The 26,258-nt window shown below is 41.8% G+C and overlaps 1 protein-coding gene across 3 annotated transcripts in view; it reads right to left on the bottom strand.

Moving 5' to 3' along the window:
- phactr4a (phosphatase and actin regulator 4a) overlaps positions 1-13,623 on the bottom strand; it is a 47,203-nt gene extending 33,580 nt beyond the window's left edge. Inside the window, exon 1 of one of the 3 annotated variants that reach the window (XM_021322129.2) lies at positions 13,259-13,623. The gene's annotated coding sequence lies outside the window, so the exon portion shown is untranslated. Of the gene's footprint in view, positions 1-7,854; positions 7,885-12,073; positions 12,256-13,258 lie in introns of those variants that run through there. The other 2 variants (XM_021322130.2, XM_036145573.1) reach the window with 2 other exon arrangements.
- Positions 13,624-26,258: the final 12,635 nt, after the last annotated feature.

Here is a 26,258-nt window from a genome sequence, read left to right on the forward strand (position 1 = left end):
GATAAGGATGGCGCGGTGCAGCTAGCATGCGACTAGGAAAAAGCAGCAAAAAAACGTGAAGCCAGAAATGGCCGAACGTCTGCATCTACAGCCCATGATGTGTTGAATGGCCTCAAAGATCACCTCTGTCTACACCGGTGCCTTGTGTCGACTCTCCGTCTGAGAATGTATGTTATCGCCATTTCCTCCATGTTTGCAGCTTTAACTTTCCTCTGAATTTAGAAGATAACTAGTAACTGTCTGATAATGACTACATTGGGGACCCTATGGACATGCATAAAGGGACCATAGGGGGAGTTAAATAATCAAATTTTTTCATATTTTTTATATTTTATAACAAAAAGCAAACCGTGAGCTGCCCTAGCAGTACATACCAATAGACTTAGTCAGTTTTCTGGGGGAAACTGTGTCTCTGGATATGGAGCATTCACTCCACCACTGCACCCCAACAACTTGCTCCTGTTTCTAGCTTTCTTTTACGTTAGAAAAGGTTAGAAAATGGTCTACACTGCAAAAGCGGCACTAGCAGTAAAATATTCTTTAAAATGAAAGTATTTGTCCTTGATTTGAGCAGGTAAATAAGATGCTTTGCCAATGGAATAAGATTTTTGCACTTAAAATAGGAACAATTCATCTCCATCATCTTATTTTAAGTGTAGGATGTCTAATTATCTTATTTTAGGGGTCAAAATACTCATTCCGTTGGCAGATAATCTTATTTACTTGCTCAAATCAAGGAGAAATACACTAACTTTAAGAACATTTTACTTATTTTTAGATCTGTTTTTGCAGTGTAGAGTATTTCAGACAGTACAAAGATGGGGAAATTGTAACTAAAATCGTCTGCAAAAAAAAAAAAATAAAAAAAATAGGACTGAACAGCTGATATATTAAAGAGTTATTTTTGTTCTTTGACTATGTATTTTGGGAAAAACTGGTTAGTTTAAACTAAGAGCAACATACATGCTCGTGCCTGTTATGTTGCTCACATAAAACTAAGAACCACATGTGTTATTGTGCTATAACTTGTTTTAACTTGTGGTGGGAACCTATGACAATGTGTTGTGGGAAAGACTGATTATGTATTTCTTATTTTGCTTATATTTGCTGTATTCTGAGTGCACTCATATTATTTTGCTTCGCACACTGCTGAGGTGCTGGGAACGGTTGATGTTTTGGGAAACATGCTTAGGGAGGCAGGGCAGCTGTTGAGTGAGAGATGGCCACTCTCGCTCCACATCTGACTCTTTGTTTACAAGTATATAAAGAGGAGACTGCCCTCAGCCCGGTGAGTCTGCCGTGAGTTCGTGTGTGGAATACCGGCATCGTGAACGCTGATCTTAACCTCGGACTGAGGGCTCCCAGTTCGTGTCAATGGTAAGAGCTGATTCTGAGAATCTGTTGAGCGTCACGTTTGTTTGAAAGCTTGTTGCTTTAATGCTTGCTACTTTGCGTGTGTGAAGAGCTAATTGTTTTGATGTGCTGTATTCTGTGGGGAATAATAATAAATGTGTGCCTTATATTCTAACAGAAACAGTGTTTGAGTCCTTATTTGTGTTTGCCGATCTCTCCCGATCCTGAAATAAACATTTCATAAAACATTTTGGCGTTGTCGGCAGGATTGGAGGAGAGACTACAATACACAAATATGTTTAGAAATATGTTTAAAAGGAGAAATAAGAACTCAGATGAGAAAATTCAAGGGGAAGAGATAATACCCGGATGGGAGCTTCCTCACTGTAACGAGGTAGCGCTGTGTTTGCGCAATGGTGGGGGCCGACCGGAGCCGTGGGGTGGTCAGCTGGAATCAGCGGGACCCAAAGAATTGTTGGCAGTGTTGCAGAAAATTGAGGTGCAGAAAAAAACTCCGGTGGACGGATTACAGAGGCGCTTGTGGATTTGTGCTACGGCATGGAAGCAGCAGTATGAAGCTGGCCAACAATTAAAAACTCAGCAGTTAAAAGACAGACAGGCAATGACTGAGCTGCAGTCTGCTGAGTCGCTGTATCGGCAGCATGTGCAAATGCTGACTAATCAGCTGGAACAGATGACCAGTGTTGCAGAAAAAGCTGTGGCCCAGGTGTCTGTGTTAACAAGGAAAACACAGGGGAAAAAACCCCGCCGTTTTCCTCTGAAAAAAGTCCGTTCATTTGTAGCTGGATTGGGGTCTGGTTGGGATCCCGAAAGCTGGGACGGTAATATGTGGGACGATGAGGAGGACAGTGATTCTGGAGGTCCTCCAGATCCACGTCCTTTCCCTCCATTGGGGGTTAAACCCGTCGTCCGAAGGAGAAGAGAGCAGCAGCATGTACCCGCAGCCTTCCGGCAGCGGCTAGATTCTCAAGGTAATGATGTACTTGATGCTGCGGGACAACCTGTTATGGAATGGGTGGAACAGCCGCAGCCGCCGGCAGTGTCACGGACCATAACAGAAGATTACTCGCAGGATGAAGTTGCTCATATCACTAAAAAATTAAGGCAGCATCCGGGCGAACCCACTGATCTATGGGTGGCTCGCCTGCTGGATGAAGGTGCAGAACAGATCGAAATAGATCACAGAGATGGCATGGCATTTGGTGGTCTGAGCACTGATGGGAATGTAAATGCTAATTATAGGCAAGAAGTGAGAAATTTGGGGGATCAGGCGAGATCATTGTTTGACGTGTGGTCTGAGGCAGTACGAGCAACATGTCCCAATGTATCTGATTGGCCCGAAATCTCTGGACCATGGTTAACATTAAAGGAGTGTGTGCAGAGGCTGACGAGGCTGTGTGTGCGTGATTTGTTACCAGTGGGGATGGTGGCTGGATATCAGCAAGTGGCTGTTCCGAAGGTGGTGAGAGATCAGTTGATTAAAACTGCCCCACAGCATTATCGGGCAGCTATGCTTACTGTGATGCTGGGAGCTCCAGATGCCCCGATGGAAACCATCAAGGCTCGGATTTTGGAGCTGGGGAATCTGGGAGAATGGGGCAAGCAGGAGGAATGCAGACCACGAGTTCAACCAACTCCGGTCCGCAGGCCGCAAAGGGAGCGGGGGAGAAATGAACAGGGTCCACCACGTAACATGTTGTGGAGGGCACTGATTAATGCTGGGGTGCCTGCTTCAGAGATACACGCATTACCTACTGATGAGTTGAGACAGATGTGTCAAAGAAGAGGCTTAAAAGTTAACTGTGCAGGATTTGGAGCTGAACTGGACCCATTAAATTCTTTGATTCAGCTGTTACTAGAGGCAATTCATCCCACAACATTGGCTCCACCTGCTGAAGAATCTGAGTCTGTTGTGCGCAGAAAACCTGCTAAGGTGGTTGACATTGAGGTGTCAGAGTCTGAGGAATCCTCGGGTAAAGAGGTGAAAGTAAGGAGAGTGAGGAAAAGGAAAAGAAAGAACAAAGATAGGAGTAGCAACATGTACCCTGATCTGACGGATCTGTTGGAGTTTAACTAGGATGAAGGCCGAGCCCCGCCAATTCGGATCACAAATTGGTCAATTGATGATATAAGAACGACATGTCGAATGGATTTATCACATTCCATATTATCTGTAGGCTGCTGGGCTGATTGTGAGAGTGAATGGACTGTTGAAAGAATTTTTGAAAAAAATGTGTGTCTGATAATCATGACTTAACAGATTGGAAGTCTAAATTGATGCAAGCATTGGCCCAATTGAATAATAGGCCAATTGCTCCAGGGGCAGACTTTCTGTCTCTGCATTTGACAAACTGAGGGACCGCTCGGTATTATGTGTGTGTATAAGAGAGTAAAAATAAATGAACAATAAAACTTGTGATTTTAACTGAATGGAAAATGTATTAATGTATATGTAAATGCTTAATACAGGAATTAAAAATATTTCAGCATTACTGACTAGAATGTATTATTTTATGGCACAAGGATGTTGTCATTCCAATTCTGAAAAGTGCCTGAAAAAAGAAAATTTTATTTGGGAAGAAGCACAGCAAAGAGCATTAGATTTGGTTAAGAAAGCCATACAACTAGCTGTGTCATTGTGAAAGATTATGTCCGGGCCTGTGGAGTTGCAGGCCTCAGCTGTTAATGACAATACAAGCTAAAGTGATTGATGGGGATTATCAAGGAGAAAATCCCTGGTAATTGAGAAAGAAGAAAAACTAGCACAACTGCTAGTGGAACCCTGTGAAATGACAGAGGTTCAAGAGGTGGCTGCCCCCACTAACATCACTGTAAGAGGAACAGGGGGGTTTGGCTCAACAGATAAACCAAGAGCCAAAGTTTGGGTGAGACAAAAAAAAATGGTCCACCTAGACCAGCTGAAATCATTTCACAAGGCAGTGATGCAACAGTGTCAGTATTTTACTCAGGGGAGGAAAAAAATGGATAAATGTTATGTAAGAGAAAACTAATTTTATTCTTTTGTCTTATAGCAATACTAATTTTGATTTCAGATCCATGTTTCCGTGGGATCTGCTGATTGGATGACCCGAGGGACAGCGCGATGGCGGACGTCCCAAACAGAGGGAGGCACCACAGGGCTGGTGCAGGATTTGGGGCCATCATCCTCCATGTCCTCGCTGCCATGGTCCTGCTGGCACACATCTGTTGAGCAGAAGCACCAGGCCGGATCCTGAAAGAAGTGGTTCAGCCGTATCAACTGTGATGGGGAGACAGCACGCGCAACGGAATCCAGGATGACTACACATGCTCTCGGTGGCGTGTAGGAAGCATACCAGTAGTCTTCAAGGGATGTAACGATAAAGTGGATTCAAGGAGAGGTTTGTGCCAATACAGAACGAGCGTGTAAGAAGACACACACTCAAATTGCACCTGCTGCACACACTTGTTAACAAATGGCACAATCGAGGATAACAAATAAAGTTCACTGGAAAGTTTTTTTTTTTGTTTTTTTTTCCCTCCTCTGCCAACATGCACTAGGACGAAACGTGCATGGTGGGACACTTTGCTTGGTGGAACAGGTACTGTGTTAAGTGTTTCCAACGCTTTTTGACAATAACATAACAAGAACTATGTTATTAAACACTGGACAGCATGCATCAAGAGCTGTTCATCAGATTGGAATATGGATGCCTACTGTTGTAACATCACAGGAGGAAACTGCAAAGATCTTCCTTAAAGAACTGAACTGGCAAATAAAAATGTGGAACACGACAGCAGAAGTGTTAACGAAAATTTCTGTAGCTTTGAACTGGACGGTATGTAACGTACAAATGATGCACGCTCATATGCAACAAGAACGGTTTAAGCGTGTGGTTACTACCGGAAATTTCCACGAATGGAGACAACTATGGAACATTAGCAGTAAAAGTTGGTTACAACTAGAACCACAGAAGACCTATTGTAATGCTATTATGTTTGAAGGTGATTGGATACTATATGATGTAACTGATAGTACTACCGTCTGTCATTATTATATATTGCCCGGTGTGACTGTACAGGGGTATTGGTTTTTGAAATTGGATGGTGATTGGTTTGGCCCACAGACAAACTACACCTATGACCTGGATCTATGCGAGACTGCTGATAAAGGGATGGTATGTATGCTACAACAAGGAGATCTTAACCCATGTTTAACCGGAGACGAGGTGTTATGTGATTGGACTCATGAGCCTGCTAGAGAAATAATAAAGAGTCATCCTCAATTACCTCAGGTGCCTTTCGTTGGGTGTTTTGATGTATACATCTGGAGTTGGAATAACGTGACCTATCAATTAACCAATTTCACTATCTCCCTGGATTGGTTCAAATGCGCATTGAATCAGTCTACGGAACTAAATTGCTTAGTTAAATCACACAGGTCCAACATTTCCACCTTAAAGGTGTTTACATTTATGGCCCAAGGACAGGTTCTGCATGCGGCTAAGTTAATAGAGCAATCATCTGCACATCATTGATGGGACATTTTTAATGGAATGTCTGTTACTGCTCAAAACTATGTAGTACCTCCCTTGCTTTTGCTTATCATTGTTATTATAGTGTTAACCTCATGTAATGTTTGAAGATTATAATCAAAAAGTGGTGTGGGACGGAAATGATAACTTTGCTGATGAAAATAGACCTTGGGGATGGTTTTTCCAAAATTAGGTTTTGTCAAAGACCAAGGGGTGGAATGATATATTAAAGAGTTATTTTTGTTCTTTGACTATGTATTTTGGGAAAAACTGGTTAGTTTAAACTAAGAGCAACATACATGCTCGTGCCTGTTATGTTGCTCACATAAAACTAAGAACCACATGTGTTATTGTGCTATAACTTGTTTTAACTTGTGGTGGGAACCTATGACAATGTGTTGTGGGAAAGACTGATTATGTATTTCTTATTTTGCTTATATTTGCTGTATTCTGAGTGCACTCATATTATTTTGCTTCGCACACTGCTGAGGTGCTGGGAACGGTTGATGTTTTGGGAAACATGCTTAGGGAGGCAGGGCAGCTGTTGAGTGAGAGATGGCCACTCTCGCTCCACATCTGACTCTTTGTTTACAAGTATATAAAGAGGAGACTGCCCTCAGCCCGGTGAGTCTGCCGTGAGTTCGTGTGTGGAATACCGGCATCGTGAACGCTGATCTTAACCTCGGACTGAGGGCTCCCAGTTCGTGTCAATGGTAAGAGCTGATTCTGAGAATCTGTTGAGCGTCACGTTTGTTTGAAAGCTTGTTGCTTTAATGCTTGCTACTTTGCGTGTGTGAAGAGCTAATTGTTTTGATGTGCTGTATTCTGTGGGGAATAATAATAAATGTGTGCCTTATATTCTAACAGAAACAGTGTTTGAGTCCTTATTTGTGTTTGCCGATCTCTCCCGATCCTGAAATAAACATTTCATAAAACAACAGCCAGCAGCTGATTTCACATATGAGAGCCATCAATTTGTGTGTCATGCAGCTTTAAGAACCAACGCCAGCTTGGGTGTGGACGAGGACAAAACAAGCAGCTGACAGCAACAAAATGATTTTTTTTATTCCTTGTCCCAGTGAGGGCAGCCTGATAACAGTTTAAAGGTTGCTCCCGTCTCTAACTGGTCATAATCAGTGGGCGTGACTACAGTGTGATGATATCCAAGGTTGGTCCTTGCAGCAGTATCGACCTTCCCTTCGGCTGAGAGGCAACCTTTAAAAGCCAGCCTGGTTGACTCACATAACATGGCGCTCTAACTAGGAAATCAGCTGTAGTTATACCATGCAGCCCTGGAGTCCTCCTCCGGGATCATGACTGAAACCTTACAGTCCGGTTAAGGCCGGTGGTTCCAGCGTCACGTTTTAGCAGCAAGGGGTCCCTGTGTTTCTGTAAATATGTCGGTACACAAGAACAAAACACATGAAGGCACAAAGTCACTGTCCTCCTTGACATTGTGCTTCCTTTCAACCGAATCTGCAGAGTCAGCAGTTTGTCTCGCTGTGCAACTTCCTCTGAAAGCTAAGAGTTTTACAGGAAGTCTTTCAAATCCTCCAACAGGGAATCAACAACATCAACCGGTTCCATTTGGCCCCGCTTTAGTCAGCGTTCTTCTGTCGGGGCCCGCCAACGCCTCTCCCTGGACCGCTCCGGTTCAGTCAAGCTGGTTTGACAAGTCCTCGCTTAAAAGGTTGCCACTGTGACGCCATTCAGCGCTAGCAGCCTGCTCTTCATAGCTCCGCTGTACATCACCTCGCTGCTGACAGTCCTACCTACTGGGTATAACTAAATAACACAATTATCACTTAAAATAAGTCCTACTTTGTTCAATCAAAACTTCTGTTCCATCTCAAAATCTGAGGGTTTTCGTGATGTTAACCGATATCGTACGCATCAACCAAACGGTGCTCCTGTATTATTCACCATGTTCTATCAGCAAGAGAAGTTGATACACGGTTAAACTCACAAATAATTCACCAGATAAAGTCCGGCCCGTCTGGCTTCTCGGATGTCTTCCCTGGGACACTGAGGTGAGCTGATGTGCACCGGCTTGTCTGCGTACGCGCAGCACAGACGGGAAGGTTAAGGCAGCCGCGCCGGCCCGTGCCGCGCCGGAGAGGACCAACACTCACTTGGGCCAGCCCAACATTTGCATTGAGTCCAAGGGCTGAGACGAAGGAAAGCTGAGCTCTGATTTGCACCGTCTTCAGCCCCGTCGCCTCTGGGTTGTCAGAGGAAAGTAAAGAGCATAGTGTTTGTCTCAGCAGGAAAAAAAAAAAAAAAAAAAAAAAAAAAAAAAAAGAACTGAGCACAAAGCTCAAAATGGCAGCCAGATTTTCAGGTTTGGTAATACGACCCATCAGCAGTATTTCTACACTTTCACGTGAGAAAGAAGCAGCTTCTTGACAGCACAGAGCAGCGGACACAGCCACGGCTGAGCACAGTTACGGCGCACTGTGACCAAGATGCAGCTATGGGTAGAACTTAGGGCTGGGCAATATGTTGAGATTTTAAAAAGATCCAGATTTTTTTTAAAACCAATACTGTTGCGTTAGAATTATACTTCTATGTATTCCAGTATGTTTTAGCTGTTCCTCATATTTATCTACAGCTGTTTGTTAGACAATGTGCCTGTGAGACATTTGGGATAAGGCTTTGATTCACGGATGCCATTTTATAATTACTCTATGAAGGGAAAAACATAGAGAGCAATATTGTATATCGGTATTCCGCCTTAAAATAGCAAGGTATTATTTTCGGTCCACATTTCAATTCAATTCAATCTTATTTATATAGCACCAATTCATGAAACATGTCAACTAAAGGCACTTTCCAAGGTCAAACTCATTCAGATCACACAGATTAGGTCAGATTACACAGATTGGTCAAAACAAATTCCTATCTAAGGGAACCCAGTAGATTACATCAAAGTCTTCTTGACAAGGCCACAGGGAGAGTCATCTGCATTGTCCATGGCTTTGCAGCAATCCCTCATACTGAGCAAGCATGAAGCGACAGTGGAGAGGAAAACTCCCCTTTAACAGGAAGGAAAACCTCCAGCAGAACCGTGCTCAGTATGAACGGTCATCTGCCTCGACCGACTGGGGGTTACAGAAGACAGAGCAGAGACACAAAAGCACACATTGATCCAGTAATCTGTTCTACATTAGATGGTAATAGCGTGATCCGTCTTCCCTGGATGATGTCACAACTAACAGACCAGGTGTACCTACTTCGGCCTCGTTTTATGGTAAAAGTTTCCTCTTTATAATATTTTGACAATGTTGTCCTAAACATATATTCAGCACTGCACGCTATTCTCTTCATGGAAGCCCAATGAGTGCGCTGGCAAAATAAAATCCAGATATTCCAAAAAATGTAATCTTATAAATTAAACTCAAATTAATAGATTAAATTGATTTATCACCCAGCCCTAAAACGTCCATCATTATTGCTGCAGTTGTTCTGACGTGGTTCCTGCTAGGAGGTTAAAGGGATCCGTGTTTTATCTCCATCAGATAACCGTCTCATTAACCTATTTAACTCCTCTGCTGGTGTGTGTCTATGTAACCTGCTAAGTGTTTTATCCACAGAACAGAAATGATGAACAACTGTTTGCCAACACCTGCCTCTCGTGAACACCAATGCGTTAATTGGCGCTGCATACTTGGCTTAGGGCGGTGGTTTAGGCTTTAATGGTGCTGTACCTTTAGTTACAGGGAAACCAGATGAAGCTGTTTGTTGCCAGCAGGCACGGCACAGACCGAGCTGTTTGGGCCTCTTGATCCCAGTTGACTGTCCCACATTTCGGGTACTCAGAACAGCAGCTTTCCTAACATTGCTCTCTGGACCTCTCTTTCAAAAAGGTTTCAACCACCACTCATTTTTTTTGGGATAATTCTGACTCTCAGTTTTACATTACAGTTTAAAGCAGCTCATTTTTTTTTCTAAGCACCACTAAAATTGGCCCAAGTGCCAGCGGTGGAACCACAGTTCCAGAGCCGGTATATTGGGGATTATTTCCAGGTGAGTTTATGAATTCATCAGGAAGACGCAGAGAATATCTTTGACCCAAACCGCTACAACAGTTTTGCTTTCCATCACTCGTCTACTCTAATCTCCATTTCAAAGTGAATGGACTGAGACATTTCCTGACGATATACTAGCTGCTCCAAGCTTTTAACAGAAACCCACTTCATGGAAATTAGATTTACATTCTGTGTACAAAATAAATGTCGAAAAAAAGCCAAAAACGTTTTCTGTATGTTAATATTAAAGGAGTGTATACAGTTGAGGAACTGCTACTGAAAACCCTGACGCTGATATTGATTAACCCACTTTATCTTGACTCCTACCATTACACGACATCCCAGTGTTTCTCCATGAACTTTAGCCCTGCAGTTACTACAAAACTTACACTATGTGTGTGTGAGGGGATTAAATTCTGTTTAAGTGCTCAGCCTGCTGGGTTTGGAGCATCAGCTCAGAGGATCACACTGCCTAAATGAGAGGACAGTGGAGGACGGTTCATTTGTCGTTCAAAACGACGAAGGAGTCATCTGAGCCAGAGCAAACGCTGCAGCAGCGTCTGGAAGCACTAAAGCAAAATGGAATATTTGCCAGAAAAAAAAAACTAATGTTAAACCAGATCACAAATATAAAAAACAAAACAAGAACACGAAAGATCTGAGACTAAACTCTAGTCCTCAGATCAAGTTTAATTATTGTTAATTTTTCTGACTCATTCACACTCGGTTATTCACAGAAAAGCTCATATCGGTGGGACGTTTGGGTTTGATAGTCATTCTGATCCACATTTCACGCCGTCATTCTCCACAGCGACAGACACCCGATAAATAAATCACCTCAGGCTGGCCCCTGCAATAAACACACTCCTAACCGAGCCTGTCTTTAAGACAGCTCTTCAAAAAGGAACAGATCCACTAGATCCAGTTCCTTCGAGGAGCCTTAAACCAGGTCTCTGTTGTGGAGTTAAAACAGAAAGTCAACAGCAGCACAAAAGCGCTCCTTCCAGCATGTTGGAGCACGTCTGCGGCTCTATCCAGGCGGCAGAGGGAGCCTTTGACAGCAGACAACAGGAAGGCCCGACCTTTTACACAAAGCTGCTCCTTTGACCCCTTCAACCTCCGCTGGCAAACGTGTCGGACCTGGAAACAATCGGCAGCCTTTTCGGAACGCCACGTGTTCCGGTAAGACCCGAGACCGGCTAGGAAATAAACCCGGAGACTTGTTTTAGCTTCCAAGACTCCATAATCAGGCGGTTTTACAGCAGCGTCTCCCTCACACACTCAGAGACATCCTCTCTGCTCCTACTAGAAACAAATACCGGCCGGACGACAATTCAATACCAATATATATTGATCCATAGACGTGTGGTGCGATGGAAACAAACAATGTCAATAAAGAGTTAAATAGAACAGTTTTCCATCTTTCTAGCCCATCATGTAGGTTAATACTAGAGTCATTACATCCTCATAACACAGGACCCAGGTCATTGCAAATCAACCATAAGATTCTGATTGGCGCACTTCTCTTTTTACTAATTTTTTTAGCAGAAGCGTCCTACGGACATCTCAGAGGAAGAGCTCCCCCCCCCCCCCATCCCCCGCCTGGGCACTTCTCAATTGAAAGGGACACAATCGACCATTGTATGGTGTTCATTCTGCCGAGCTGGCATCGCTGAAATGAGGTGCCGGGCAGCAATTTGCATGAAAGCGCTTGTGCGGAGCTCAGCGAGCCGCTGTCAACAAATTGCTGCCGACGGCACGCAGATCTGATTATGTAACTCCCACGGTTCCACGGCACTGGAGGCCTCCGCCGAAAGCACAACCCGTTCAGTTCAACCGCAGCTGGTTTTAGCAGATCTAGACCCGCTTGAATAGCCGACATCTAACGTCAAACATCCCGAGCTGTAGAGATCTGCTGTTCTCCCACTCAGCGTTGCCTTCTAAAAAGAAAGGAATCCGCTGTTAAACAAGATGAGGACAATCTATATACTCTAAAACTAAACGTTAAAGTTCAACGGCTTCCAATCTCTCGGCCTCTTTCTTCAGACGTACCCGAATTGACTGTGCCTCCGCCTAGACACCGAGGCGCAATCCCTGTTAAATGTAATAAAAAAAAACTAAATATTAAGCGTCCAGAGCAGCACAAACACGACTGACCTGAATGCAGAGCCGTCTGGTTTAAAAGCGGCACAACAACAAGCGGCTCCCTTTTGTCCTGCAGCTCGCCCTGCCCGGCTGTACAGTGCGCTGCCTGTTTTCAGGCAGCAAATGAAAGCACCGAGTGCTTGTCAGGACAAGAACACGGGGCTGTCAAAGGAATGTCCCGGAACGCTTTGCAGGAAGGGAACGAGCTCTCTCCTCATAATTTACACATGTCATCCTCGCTGAGGGGAAAGAAGCAGCGGCCCATCCGGAACAAGTCGGTGCATCCTCAGAAAGAAACACACAAATCCACGGTTAGAGTCAGAAACCATGAATGGGGACACTGATGATGCCGATGCTTTAAACGCATAGAGGGAGTCAGCTTAGGCCACAGTTTTAATGACTACTTAGGGAGGTTTACGGAGTGTGGTCCTGACAAACACAATGCTGAATTTAGCATCTGAGTCAATCCTCTCATTTGGAGCTGAAGGGGATTTAACCGTTCTGGGCTTTCATTGAGGAATCTGATCAGCTTCAGTGCAACATCTAAAACGTGTAATCAGTGTGAAACTCATCACTCACACACCCGTGTCATGTAAATGTAAAGTTTGCTCCACTTTAAGGCTGTCCTGTCAGGCAGCGTCGTGTGGAAATCCCCACAATTTGTGCCTTTTCACAGCACAGATTATTATTAAAGGGCCATGTCCTAAATGCCAAAGCGTGTGTTAGAGGAACTGTCAACAAGGCAGAACATCGCCGTCCAGGTATTTCAGATGGCGATCGTGATCACAGACAGCTTTAAAATCAAACTGTGCAGTTTAAATGCGCCCGGATGACATCAGTCAGTTAACAGCTTAGATAACTTGTGCAGCTCCTGCTCGTTTTATAGCTTCGTCCCAAACGAGACAAATGCAGACATAATGTAACAAAAGAGACAAACTTTGGAGTACAGCATTACGCTGCGATCGCCGCGTCTTTCTGTTTCGACTTAAACCAACATTGTAAGGTCGTGTGAATGGGAGCGATTTGCTACAAACACGAAGGTATAACAAGTAATCCCTGACCGCCGCCAGCTAAAGCCAGCAGCAACAGGTGGCCGCCGGTTGTCCCATTACTGCCGCATCGGGAGCTAACGCCAGTAGCCCCCCCTCCCCTCTCCTTCCTGTCCCCCAGGCAGTGTGGCGACAAGCGGCTACTCACCGTCCCTGGTAGGCACTTTAGTTGTCTGGAAGCCTGCAGAGCGGAGACGCGTTTCCCGCCCGTGTCCTGCTTACTCCTGACACTTGTCGCCGCCGCCGCTGTCCATTAGACGCAGGAAGCAGAAGGCGGAACTAGCTCCGAGAATTATCCGTGAGCCCAGTTTAAGGCAAAAAAAAACAACTAACTTTCAGACGAGGGGCCGGAGAAAAGGGAGTAAAGCGTAACCACGTTCCCTGAATACGAATGAAACTTCTGCCAAGTGCGTTAAAGTGAAGTATTCAGCCGTTTCTGTCGACACTTCGCTGTCAAAAGCTATACTGGACGTTAACCTCCGAGGAAAGATTACACGCGCACACACTGACGCGCATGCGTACTTCTGCTCCAGGCACCTGAGTCCTGAGTACGCGCGCCACGGGCACGGGGATAACCTCAATAACCACGTGACCGAACCCATACAGAAAAATCACCCTATCTTTCTCGGGTAGGTGGTTAAAACTCGTTAAAGAGTGGTTAAAGGTTGGCCACTGAACTGCATTTTTCTCCGGAGGGCCTACTGTACTGTACAGTGTTTTTTTTTTTTTTTTTGTGGTAAGTATTTTACCTATACGCGCTCTTAAATCACCTGTATTTCCCCACTGAGACGATAAATGTATTGTTCCAATACATCCATGTTATAAGGATAGTAAACCTTTGTTTTCTATTCTAGGGCAGGACAGAGAATAATTTGTCTTTACCAAGATCCAACATTGTTTAAATTTAGTTTATTCCAAGATCAAAGATTATGCCATTTAGTATAGTTGTTACTATATAAAAAATATAGAAAATATGTTGGTGCAAAACGAGGATTGCAAATGTATTTATGGCCTTTTTACTTTTTCACATATCAATTTAATACTATATGCCGTGACCCTGCACAGATAAGTGGTTATAGAAGATGGATGGATGAAACTTACAACCACAAACTTCAATGTATTTTATTTAGGATTTATATGATAGAACTGCACAGAGTAGTGTGTTAGTGAAGATAAACATAAATAAAAAGTATACATAAGTTCTTAAAATATTCCACAATGAAAAATCTCAAATGCGAAAGGTACAATTGACTCCTTCAGATTTAGATACATTTAAAGTGGGTTTGCCTCCACATGGACGGTAAGAGAGTTTCAGCAGTGAGATAATCTAATTTTATTGTATTATTATTATTATTATTATTATTATTATTATATAATATTTTATTATATTATATGTTTTATTATATGTTTTAGAGTTTGCAAACTCATACTGTTTCTACCAGAAACTTTCAGGAATCTCACCATAGCATTAAGTACCGGTCAAACATAGACTTGTTTGTTCATTGCACTTTGCTCTTTATGTTCAACAATAATTGATGAACATAACTCACAAAGCTGTTATTTTGAAAAAGAATATTCTGGTTGATAAAAAACTGTTACATTTCCTGTTTTAAATAGTCCATGCTCACAAACATGTTTATCTACAGGGCATTTTTGTTGCTTGTGGTTAATGCAGGGAAAAGTCTAAATTAAATCGTAATCATGGTTGAATTATATCGCAATTTTGATTTTTGGAAAATTTGTACAGCCCTACATAAGTAGCTCAAGGTGACCCATCTGTAAAAGTCCATTTTCAGGTTTTGCTTCCAAAATGCCCAGATGTTGGTCTGTGCATTGACTGAACCATTCTAACACAGCTAAATCATTCTGTGACACCTTTTGCTATTTTTGGTAGCTGTCCCGCTGGAAGGTGAACCTCTGCCCTGCTCTCACGTCTTTGGCAGCCACTAACAGGTTTTTCTAAGATTGTCCTGTATTTAGCTCCATCTGTTTTGCCATCAACCCTGGCCGGCCTCACTCTCCCTGCTGAATCATCCCAAAAGCAAGATGCTTCACTACCAGGTTTTACAACGGGGCGTGCCGTGTTTACGGAAACAGTGTCAGTTTCCTGCCGCGCATACGATTGTGTATGTAGGCCAGACACCGTCAGGATCTCATCTGACCTCAACACGTTTCACGTTTGCTGGATCCCCTACATGTCTTGTTTCATGCTACAAATGGGACTTTTAACTAATAATTATCCTGTATTATTAATATCTACAGGATTATTACTGTATACGTTATATATTTATCTTTCCAAAACATAACCTCCTGAGGTCAGAAACAATTGACAAACTTACAGGGGTTGGACAATGAAACTGAAACACCTCTCATTTTAGTGTGGGAGGTTTCATGGCTAAACTGGACCAGCCTGGTGGCCAATCTTCATTAATTGCACATTGAACCAATAAGAGCAGAGTGTGAAGGTCCAATTAGCAGGGTAAGAGCACAGTTTTGCTCAAAATATTGCAATGCACGCAACATTATGGGTGACATACCAGAGTTCAAAAGAGGACAAATTGTTTGTGCACGTCTTACTGGCGCATCTGTGACCAAGACAGCAAGTCTTTGTGATGTATCAAGAGCCACGGTATCCAGGGTAATGTCAGCATACCACCAAGAAGGACGAACCACATCCAGCAGGATTAACTGTGGACGCAAGAGGAAGCTGTCTGAAAGGGATGTTCGGGTCCTAACCCGGATTGTATCCAAAAAACATAAAACCACGGCTCCCCAAATCATGGCAGAATTAAATGTGCACCTCAACTCTCCTGTTTCCACCAAAACTGTCCGTCGGGAGCTCCACAGGGTCAATATCCACGACCGGGCTGCTATAGCCAAACCTTTGGTCACTCGTGCCAATGCCAAACGTCGGTTTCAATGGTGCAAGGAGCGCAAATCTTTGGCTGTGGACAATTGGAAACATGTATTGTTCTCTGATGAGTCCACCTTTACTGTTTTCCCCACATCCGGGAGAGTTACGGTGTGGAGAAGCCCCAAAGAAGCGTACCACCCAGACTGTTGCATGCCCAGAGTGAAGCATGGGGGTGGATCAGTGATGGTTTGGGCTGCCATATCATGGCATTCCCTTGGCCCCATACTTGTGCTAGATGGGCGCGTCACTGCCAAGGACTACTGAACCATTCTGGAGGACCATGTGCATCCAGTGGTTCAAACATTGTATCCTGAAGGAGGTGCCGTGTATCAGGATGACAATGCACCAATACACAGCAAGACTGGTGAAAGATTGGTTTGATGAACATGAAAGTGAAGTTGAACATCTCCCATGGCCTGCACAGTCACCAGATCTAAATATTATTGAGCCACTTTGGGGTGTTTTGGAGGAGCGAGTCAGGAAACATTTTCCTCCACCAGCATCACTTCGTGACCTGGCCACTATCCTGCAAGAAGAATGGATTAAAATCCCTCTGACCACTGTGCAGGACTTGGATATGTCATTCCCAAGACCAATTGACGCTGTATTGGCCGCAAAAGGAGGCCCTACACCATACTAATAAATTATTGTGGTCTAAAACCAGGTGTTTCAGTTTCACTGTCCAACCCCTGTAGTATCCCCACAGTGTCTGTGTTTCAATCATCTGTTACACTTTCTTTTCCTGTTTCTTAGTTGTTGTTTTTTTCTTTTGCCTAATCAATAATCATTTGTTTCATCTAAATACTATTCATTAGGGCTGTGCATAAAAATCGATATAAAGATTAATATCGATATTTTTAAAAACGATTTAATATTGATATTCTGGCTTTCAATATCGATATACCTCCCAACCTCTAGGGGGCGTTTTTTTTTTTTTTTTTTTTTTTTTTTTTTTTTTTTTTTTTCCCCAGTGTCCTGTCTAGCAATATGGCAATAGGAATTGATGTCTCAATGCCAGATAGAGCTCGACAGATTTTGCTTTTACAAGTGGAGCAAACGGCTTTCGCCATAGTGCTCCACTTGATTTATGCTTGTAAATAGCTTTATTATGATTCCTGCAAGGAGAATTTCAAATTATATGGACATGACAATGGGAGAGTAAAAGGAAGAGAATGATAAAACGTCCTCTGTCTGCTCCATCACCTGGAAAGAGACACAAAAAGAACAGCACAACCAACAGACATAAAGCAACAGATACACTCGAATAACACCTAGATGCCATTGCTAAATCATATATATTATTATGTAAGCTGACATGTGTAATGTGATATTTGAAAAAAGAAAGTGAAAGAACATAAATAAATAAATTACAAGATTACTGTATATAAGTGAACACTTAATACCTGGGACCCAGCACCTGTGGGAGATGTGAAAGTGCACTAGTTTAGGTGAAGATTATCCAGAAATAGCTTGATAGTGATTGTGGAGAACCGAAGACCCTAGGGGGCGTTATTACAGCGCAACCATTACAGTTCACAGCGAAGGAGAGCGAGTGAGACGAATTTGTGGAACGGCCGACAGGATTTTAGAAGCTCCTTTGACCCTAAAATCAGATGTTTGGGCACATTTTTGGTTTCTGTGACACGTTAAATGCATTGAAGCAAATGCACTTTATTTTCCTGTTAATATGTCTGTGATCAATAAATAGAACATAAACATAATATTTGGCTGATTTTGGTGATTGAATCACTGAGCATTAATTCAAAGTAATAAATATCGATATTGGAATCAAATCAAGCTGAGCTATGTATCGAGAATCGTATCGTATCGTGAGCTGTGTATCGAGAATCGTATCGAATCGGCTCATCCTAGATGATACCCAGCCCTACTATTCATCTGTGTGGCCAGGGTCCTTGGTGGTCATGATACAAAAAGCAACAGTCAAAAATAAAGCAGCATGGATTGTACTCAGATCTTCACTTGTTTTCTTCTTTTTTTTGTCGTTGCCCTCAGTGGTTGTCACGATTCATCTTGCCATGTCCGTAAATCTCCTCTTTGGTCTTCCTCTAGATCTCCTGCCTGGCAGTTCTAGCCTCAATGTCCTTCTGCTGATGTTCTCACTGTCTCTCCTCTCTACATGTCCAAACCGTCTCAGCCTGGCCTTTCTGGCTTTATATCCAAAACATCAATCCTGAGCTATCCCTCTGAAGAACTAACTCCCGATCCTTCCTCGTTACTCTCAAGGAGAAGTTCAACATCTTTGTCTCTGCTGCCTTCAGCTCTGCCTCCTGTCTACTCGTCAGTGCTACTGTCCCTAAACCATGCATTACCTCCGTCTTATACATCTTTCCGTTCATTCTCGCTGAAGCTCTTTTACGCACAACACACCTGACACTGTCCTCCAGCTGTTCCAATCTGTTTGAACATGTTTCTTTTCCTCTTTTCCACACTCACTGCCTTGAACTTTTGACCCTAAGTGTTTAATATCCTCCACCTTCTTCATCTCTGCTCCATGTAACCTCATTGCTCCAATGTGAGGCATATTGGATTGTCTTGGCTAAAGGTTGAATTTAGGTAAATTTTTTAAAATGATCTTACTCGTTCAAATTGTAATAAGTTCAAAGCGGCTGAGGACAATATATACCAAAAGTAGTTCTTTTTTAATGTGCACACAATAGTGAAAGTTAATTCAGTCTCAGCCTTCTTCAGGTCCTTGTTTACATGGAATACCTCACCTAAAAATATTACAGTAATGTGTCAGAATAATGGATTTCAAACCGTTTTCAGAAGGAGTCTTCAGGAAAAACAGTTATTTCTCAGCTAATGGGGATCCAAATAAAAGAACGAAAGACAGAATAATTAGGAGCTGATTTTTATTTGCTCTTTCCTTTGTGTATTTGCTGATTCACTATATTTAGATAGTTAGACACACTCAGATTGTTAGCTGATGAAACATGATAAATCAGCCCAGGCCCTATTCACTCATACACGTTTAAAAAAGAAAAATAAATTGCTTGAGCAATCCTACAAAAAGAGTGGGGCAAAAATGTCTTAGCAAAGTTGACAGAGCTATAGCACTAAACAACTTGCAGACTGTGGTGAAAGCCGGTTCTACAAAGTTTTAAAGCAGGCAATGTGCCTGCAAAGACTAAACAGACAGGACAACGCACGTTTTATAACTTTAAATGCCTTTTTTCATTTCAGCAGCTTTGAACTTGAGGTATGCAACATAAGTGCAGTGCTGCATAATGCCAATAATAAGCCTACATAAACATTCTGAATGAGCTGTTGTGGCCTGATGCTTTCAGCTTCTAAAAGTGTGTTTCTATTCAAAGGTTTGCCATTATCTGAAGTATAACATTTTCAGTGAGGGGAAAAGGTATTTACCCTCGTCCTTCTGTTTTTTTTCTCTTCTCAGGTAGTTGTTCACTTATATCTGACGAAGACGAACAACATCAATAGAAAATGCAGTTTTGAAATATGATTTTATCTAGGATAAAAAGAATTCTAACCAGCCTGGTCCTGGTTTAACCATTAGTAAGCTGCCAAGGTTGATGGTGTCCTGCTGTCCATAAAGTGTTTGCAATGACTGGCGATGAGTCCTTTACATTGGTGCTTTTGAACGTTATGTGAATAATGTAAATATGGCATATTCTGTACGGTGTTTTATGTAAATATGCTGGATTTCTTTCCACTGTCAAATAGTTGTTTTTTTCCTTTGCTCAATATTTGCTTATCTTCCACTCTTGGTGTTTCTTTAGAGCTAACTTTAAATTAGACCGGTTTGCTCTTTTTTTCTTCTTCTCATTTTTTCTCATTAACTCTTCTTGTGCCTTGTGTTTGCCACTGTCACACCCTAATTCCCCGCTACCTCATCTTATTCTTATTTTTGTTAATATTCTTATTCTGACTTCCAACCAGGGGTACTCCTAGGACCCCTAGTGATACGTGAGCACACTGCAGGGATTACGTAGAACTGTTCATCTATTTATTTCCTAGATGATAGGCACATATAATCAGTCATTTGACTGAGCTGTGGCAGCCTCAGTACTTCTCTTGCAATGAAATCCTGGCAAATAAGTCAATGAAGCCAGCTCATTTACAGCCGAACCAAGCAGTCGGGAAGTGTCTGTACAACAGAGAATTTATACAAACAACAGCTGTCAGAATCTAAGTGAGGTCAGACAGCAATGATGAAATGTGTGAAGCAAGGCACTGGAGGCCTCTTATCGCTGCTAAATTAAAAAAGTCTCCCTCCACTTTTGAAGAGCTCATTCTCCCCATAGCGACTGTGATGCTGAAATGATGATTGACAACAAAACAGCTGACACACTCAAGAAAAAAAATAAAATCACATTGTATTTATCAAATGAGTTGCAAAATGACATTGACAAGGTTAGAAATAATGATTTGTACTTGAAATAATGATGTTATCCTGTGCTGGCCACTCCATTATAACAGGATACCACATTTACAATGTCTAGACTGCATTTCTGATTAATTTCATATTACATATTTTATATAGATAGATTTTTTTTTTGCTTTTTATTAGAAAATACATAATGACATTTCCAAGTGACCCTGAACTTTTTAAATGGCAGTATATATATATATATATATATATATATATATATATATATATATATATATATATATATATATATATCATTACAAAATAAGTACAACTATTTACAATCTTTTAAAAACCCTCCATTGCTTCAACCACGTGACAGCTATTCTCTATCAAAATTTAGGCATTCGAAACTCCTTTAGTTTGTTGTTTTGGACAGAAAGAGTCCAGACCCAACATCTGAGCAACTCTGACCTCTTCTGGCCATTCCACAAACCACAACGTTGTAGCTGGAGCCAGGTGAGGTCCATACCTTTGTTGATTCCATGTCTAACATCAGTGTGATAGTCTGCCACCTGGCGGCCAGATGAAGGTAATGCCACTGACTCCCAGCACTGACCGTACAGCCGCTCCAAGGATACACCTTCTAGATTATACTAAACCCTGAAACGATCATTCACTAGATTAAAATAAGAGTGGATTCAAACACATTGGAATATATATATTTTTTATAATGTATTTGTACTAAAATGTCTTCACTGAGAGCAAAGTGGTCCAGGAGTTGCAGTCCTTGTTTTGTGATTAAAGCTGATTCTGGACAATCAATTCCTCTTGCCTGTTCCTTTTCAGGCACCCAAGAACAAGGTGTGAAGGCCAGAACTGATAAAAAGCACGTATCTTCTGTTTTCTGTGTATAAATATGTAAACACACAGTGCTGCTGCTGTGCGCTGTGAGAAATGCAGCCACAGTCATTCCCAGTCGGCCAACTCTTCTGAACAACTAACTGTCTGCGGGAGGAAGTGCTGCTTATGGAGGGAAAGTCAGACAAAAGTGTGCCCGCTTGCGACCTTTCCACTGACCCAGACGTTTCAGAAGCCCAGACAGTGTTTCCCACCCTAAAACTGGAGTTAATTATAGTAGGTCTTTCCTGAGCTGACCTTAGAGGATTTTTAGCAAAAATAACAAACAAACCAAAAAAAAAAAAAGTCAGTGTGGAAATAAGTTTTATTGTTAAAGGGCAGAGATTTTATGATTCAAGGAAAAGAGGAGACTTTTTATAGCTACATTGTACAATCCTCAGAGAGTCAGTTACATTTTTTTCTTTTTCTTGAAAGTGTTGCGTTGCAACTGGTGACATGTCCAGTACTGAAGAACAGCACGAGACCCCACAACCCTAGGTTGATATTTTTTATGCTATACTAAATAACCCCTAAAAACATTTCATATGACTTAAAGACTTTTATTAGCAAAGAAAATCATAACATCCTCCCCAACATACTAGTGTCACTGTCAGTCAGAACTTGGTCTAGACCAGGGGTGTCAAACTCATTTTGGTTGAGGGGCCGCATTCAGCTTAATCTGATCTCAGGAGGGCCACACGAGTTAACTCATTGCAAGATTGAATAAAACCAATAAATGTGGACTTGTTGTTGATTTTTATATTAAATTAATTTCACTTTTACACAATATATTATGAATAACCTCAGCGTTTTTAAGAAAAGTATGTGCAATTTCAACAATACTTTTACTCAGTTAAACATTTACTTAAGTGCATTATGCATAAGAACTGATCACAGTGATTGTACAATGTTGAAAAAGATTTATTCACATTTTTTGGAATTTAAAAACACTGTCCTACATGACAAAATACATCAAACAGATAAAAATTAAGAAATAATTAAAATTTTTCCACACCTGAAGCTTAATCTGCCCCTCGTGGACAATATAGGAACTGCATATTTTCAATTAGACGAAGTATATGTTTTTTTCAATAATTGTTTTATCATTCTCTTCCTTTTATCTCCTCTTTCTTTCACCTTTTTTTTCTTCTTCTTGTTCTTTCCTCTTTTCCTCCTTTCCTCTCCTACTTTCCCATTGTAGTGTCCATATCATTTGAGATATTCCCTGCATGAATCATAATAAAACTATTCATATTCATAAATCAAGCGGAGCACTATGGCAAAAGCAGTACTGCTCCACTTGTGAAAGTCAAATCTGATGAGCTCTTTTTGCCATTAAGACAACAATTCTTATTGCCGCATTGCCAGACAGGACGACACTGGAAAAAAATAAATAAATAAATAAATAAAAAAATAAATAAATAAAATAAAAAAAAAAAAAAATATATATATATATATATATATATATATATATATATATATATATATATATTTTTTTTTTTATAATGATAATGCATTTAGCCACAGGGCCGGACTAAATTGTTCGGCGGGCCGGATCCGGCCCGCGGGCCGTATGTTTGACACCCCTGGTCTAGATGGTCGAATACATTAGGCACAACTGTGGCACAGTTGGTAGCACTGTTGCCTTGCAAGAAGTAGGAATACTGGGGACCTGCTGGGAACCCCAGACCTGGCATCTTTCTGCAGGGAGTTTGAATGTTCCTCCTCTGAATGCACGGGTTCTCTCTGGGTACTCCGGGCTCTGTGTTGCCCTGTGATGGACTGGTGACCAGTCCAGAGGGCATCCCGCCACCCGCTGGAGATTGGCACCAGCCCTCCTCCCCCGTGATCCTGCAGATATAGACGATGGAAGGTTGAATGCAATACCATTCTTTGCCTTTATAGTGGTTGAACTTGATCACATGGCTGCTATTCAGATCATTAGATTAGATTCAACTTTATGTTGGTGGGACGTGTCACAAGTACGAGGAAACAAAATGCAGATTGCGTCCATTCGTAGCCACAACGCTGGAAGTTTTCTTAAAGCGATTTTTAATCCCACTTTGTATTCATTTGTCCGATTAAAAGCAAATTTTGAAAAAAACTAAATAACAACTTTCAAGTCCGTCTTAGACATACTTAGACATAATGATCGGCCATTTCTGCATGAAAAATGTTGCTTTTTATCGGTTTGATGCAATATTCCAATCTTTACTGCTGTAGTCTTATTTGCTGGAGGAGGAAAGAAATTATAATTAACTGAAATAAACGCTTTAAAACTTAAACAGTCAATGTTAATCTATATGACGTGTTTCCCTTAAGGAATGGAGTTACTGAAATAAACAAACATTTCAATAATATCCAGATTTATTAATTATTACTGCATCTGCACATACAGACCTGCTGGCAGTGTTAAGCAAGCTGTGCACTGGTGGCAACATTATTCAGCAGAACTCCTCTCAGCGCAGGGATCTCTCTGAGTTTGACACCCGTGGGTGTCCTGCAGCTTTCCACTAAAGCTGACCAGTATTCTCTGCAGTGGTTTCCTTCCGTGTGAGAACATTTGTTTATGCTAACTGGTGATGGCTCTGTGTTTTTTCCTGGAGGTAAGCACCGCTAATGATTACAGAACATCTGCTCCTCTCTTGTAGCAATCAGTCTGCTGATTAGATTGACAGATTGATCTTAGCTGGCTATCGCAGCTTTATCTGTGCCATTATTACTGCATATAACTGGCATTGCTTTAATGGCCTTTCAGTGGAAAAATATGACAGTCATAACAATAAATATACAAGGTCTTGCAATCAGAGTGTGTGATATTGACTTTTACACCCCAAAAGGGGTTAAATCCACCCCGGTGTGCACCAAGGAATTTTGGGACCTATGACAAAAAAAAAAAAAAAAAAAAAAAATCATCCCAAAAACTCATATACATCTACAAAAGTTTGTTTTTGGCATTAAATTGACCAAACCTTCCACCCATATAGGGGGCCCCTGAATCCACCCATCCATCCTACATTTTGGGTTCATGGCATCTAGAGAGCGTTTGTCTGCCTTGGGGTCTGGCACTGACCTCCTTTATCTTAAACTTGGAACCACTGAACAAAAAAAGGAAACCAGACTCTTTGTGCCCTGAAAATACCAACTATAAATATGCCTGGATGGCCTGGACTTCTAAAATGGTGAATAGGACCAGCACAATGCAGGAGATGTTTGATCAGTCACTCCCACGTCTTTAAGGCTATTAATAGTTACCTCGGCTATTCTTGACTGACCTCTGTGTTAGGTGTGGATTTTCTCGGACAAATCGGGTCAGTCTGACTGTGAAATGTCGAGGGAACGAAAAAGAAAGCATGCAGAGCAGCAGCTGCTGTGATCATCCGCAAATGGCACGCTGTGCCTTTTTCTCTCACCAGTCATGAGTCAGAAAAGGCAATTCTGGACTCGATTTTATTGTATTGAAACGTTTTCAGTGCACAAGTCATTAAGGATAATAAAACCCTCTGAGTTCAGCTGGGTTGGATAGGTTTTGTGGATCTTGGACTGTCTTGTAATTGCAAATGGAAATACCAGGCTCCAAGTTATATTAAGTTATATAGGGGGTAAACATTAGGGCAGTTATCCATTTATGGCGCTGATTTGAGATATCAGTAAATTGATAAAAGCTCTCCTTCATCAACTGATCACAGGAGGCAAATAGTTTTATTCTCTGGCAGAAATCTTTAAACGGGAGACTGAACCGTAAAAATTGTATTTTTTACTGAAAAGTGCTTTATAAACAAACTTGCCTTGCCTTTTGGTTCAAAATGATAACCTGGGATGTGTTTGAGTTCTAAAAAACATTAAAAACTATAAAGATAATGGGCTTGTTCTCTGTGTACTTTGACTTCAGAGGTTAATATGATTCCGCTAAATTAGATTGAGGTATAAAGAGATTAACTAATGGATCCGCTGCCATTTGACACAGCAGCAGTTGCAGGTCCATTGTAAGTGCAGGATATTATATAGAGAATATCCATCAACAGTTTTACTTTGCTTTGTATTTGTAAGAAGCAATGTTTCATAAAATTCTACAACAAGAAATAACATCCATTCTACAGGTAAATATTTATTTTAAAACAAAAATGAAATAAAAATGAGACATGTATTTCCAAGGTCATGTGATGGTGTTATCAGATGGATAACAGAGTTATCAGTATGGGGTATTCTGGGACCCCCGCGGTGATACGACATAAAAAGGTGATGTCACTGTGATACCTGGGTCCAAAGCTGGTCCTCAGGATCCACCACAGCTGCACGCGCTCAGAGTGGAAGTGTGATCCAGTCTAACACACAAAGATCAGCAAATGTAGCCATGGGAGGACCTCACCATGATGGAGCCAGTCCAAACACACATGTTGGACTGGCTTGGACACGCATGTCTATGTATGGTGATTGACTTGTAGTAAGACTGTACCATGGTGTTGTTTCAGCACTCAGTGCCCTGGTTTGATTTCCTTTGGTCAAGCAGAACCTTCATCTGCAAACAGTTGCTAGAAAGCAAACCTGGATAGGTTTACTTCCTGGTATCCACTGGTTGCAACATTGGGCTCACTGGATGTCCTGCATACTTGGCAGTTGGCACCATACAACCACTTTGTCTCATGGAAACTCCCAACAAACTGCCATCAAGCTACCATCTACTACTGGTACTGCTAATGTACATGAAAGGCATTCTTTGTGTCTGGGGAACTTCAGGTATTGCTGTGTCTCCAGCAACACCCTAGTCAACCACTCATGTTGCCACCTCTTCTGCCCCTGCGGTGCCTTTTCACAGATGAATGCCAGCTACGTGCAAACAGAATCACTCACATGTTTATTGAGAGTGTGTGTCACTGTTTAGCCACAGTAAAGCCGGTCCTGTACTAACAGGGCCTAAATGGCAACTCAGAGAGGAAGAAGCCATTGCTCAAAAGCAACATAAAAAGACAGAAGTCGGTTTGC

This window comes from Fundulus heteroclitus, chromosome 13 (genome assembly GCF_011125445.2).
Source record: "Fundulus heteroclitus isolate FHET01 chromosome 13, MU-UCD_Fhet_4.1, whole genome shotgun sequence".
NCBI lineage: Eukaryota > Metazoa > Chordata > Actinopteri > Cyprinodontiformes > Fundulidae > Fundulus > Fundulus heteroclitus.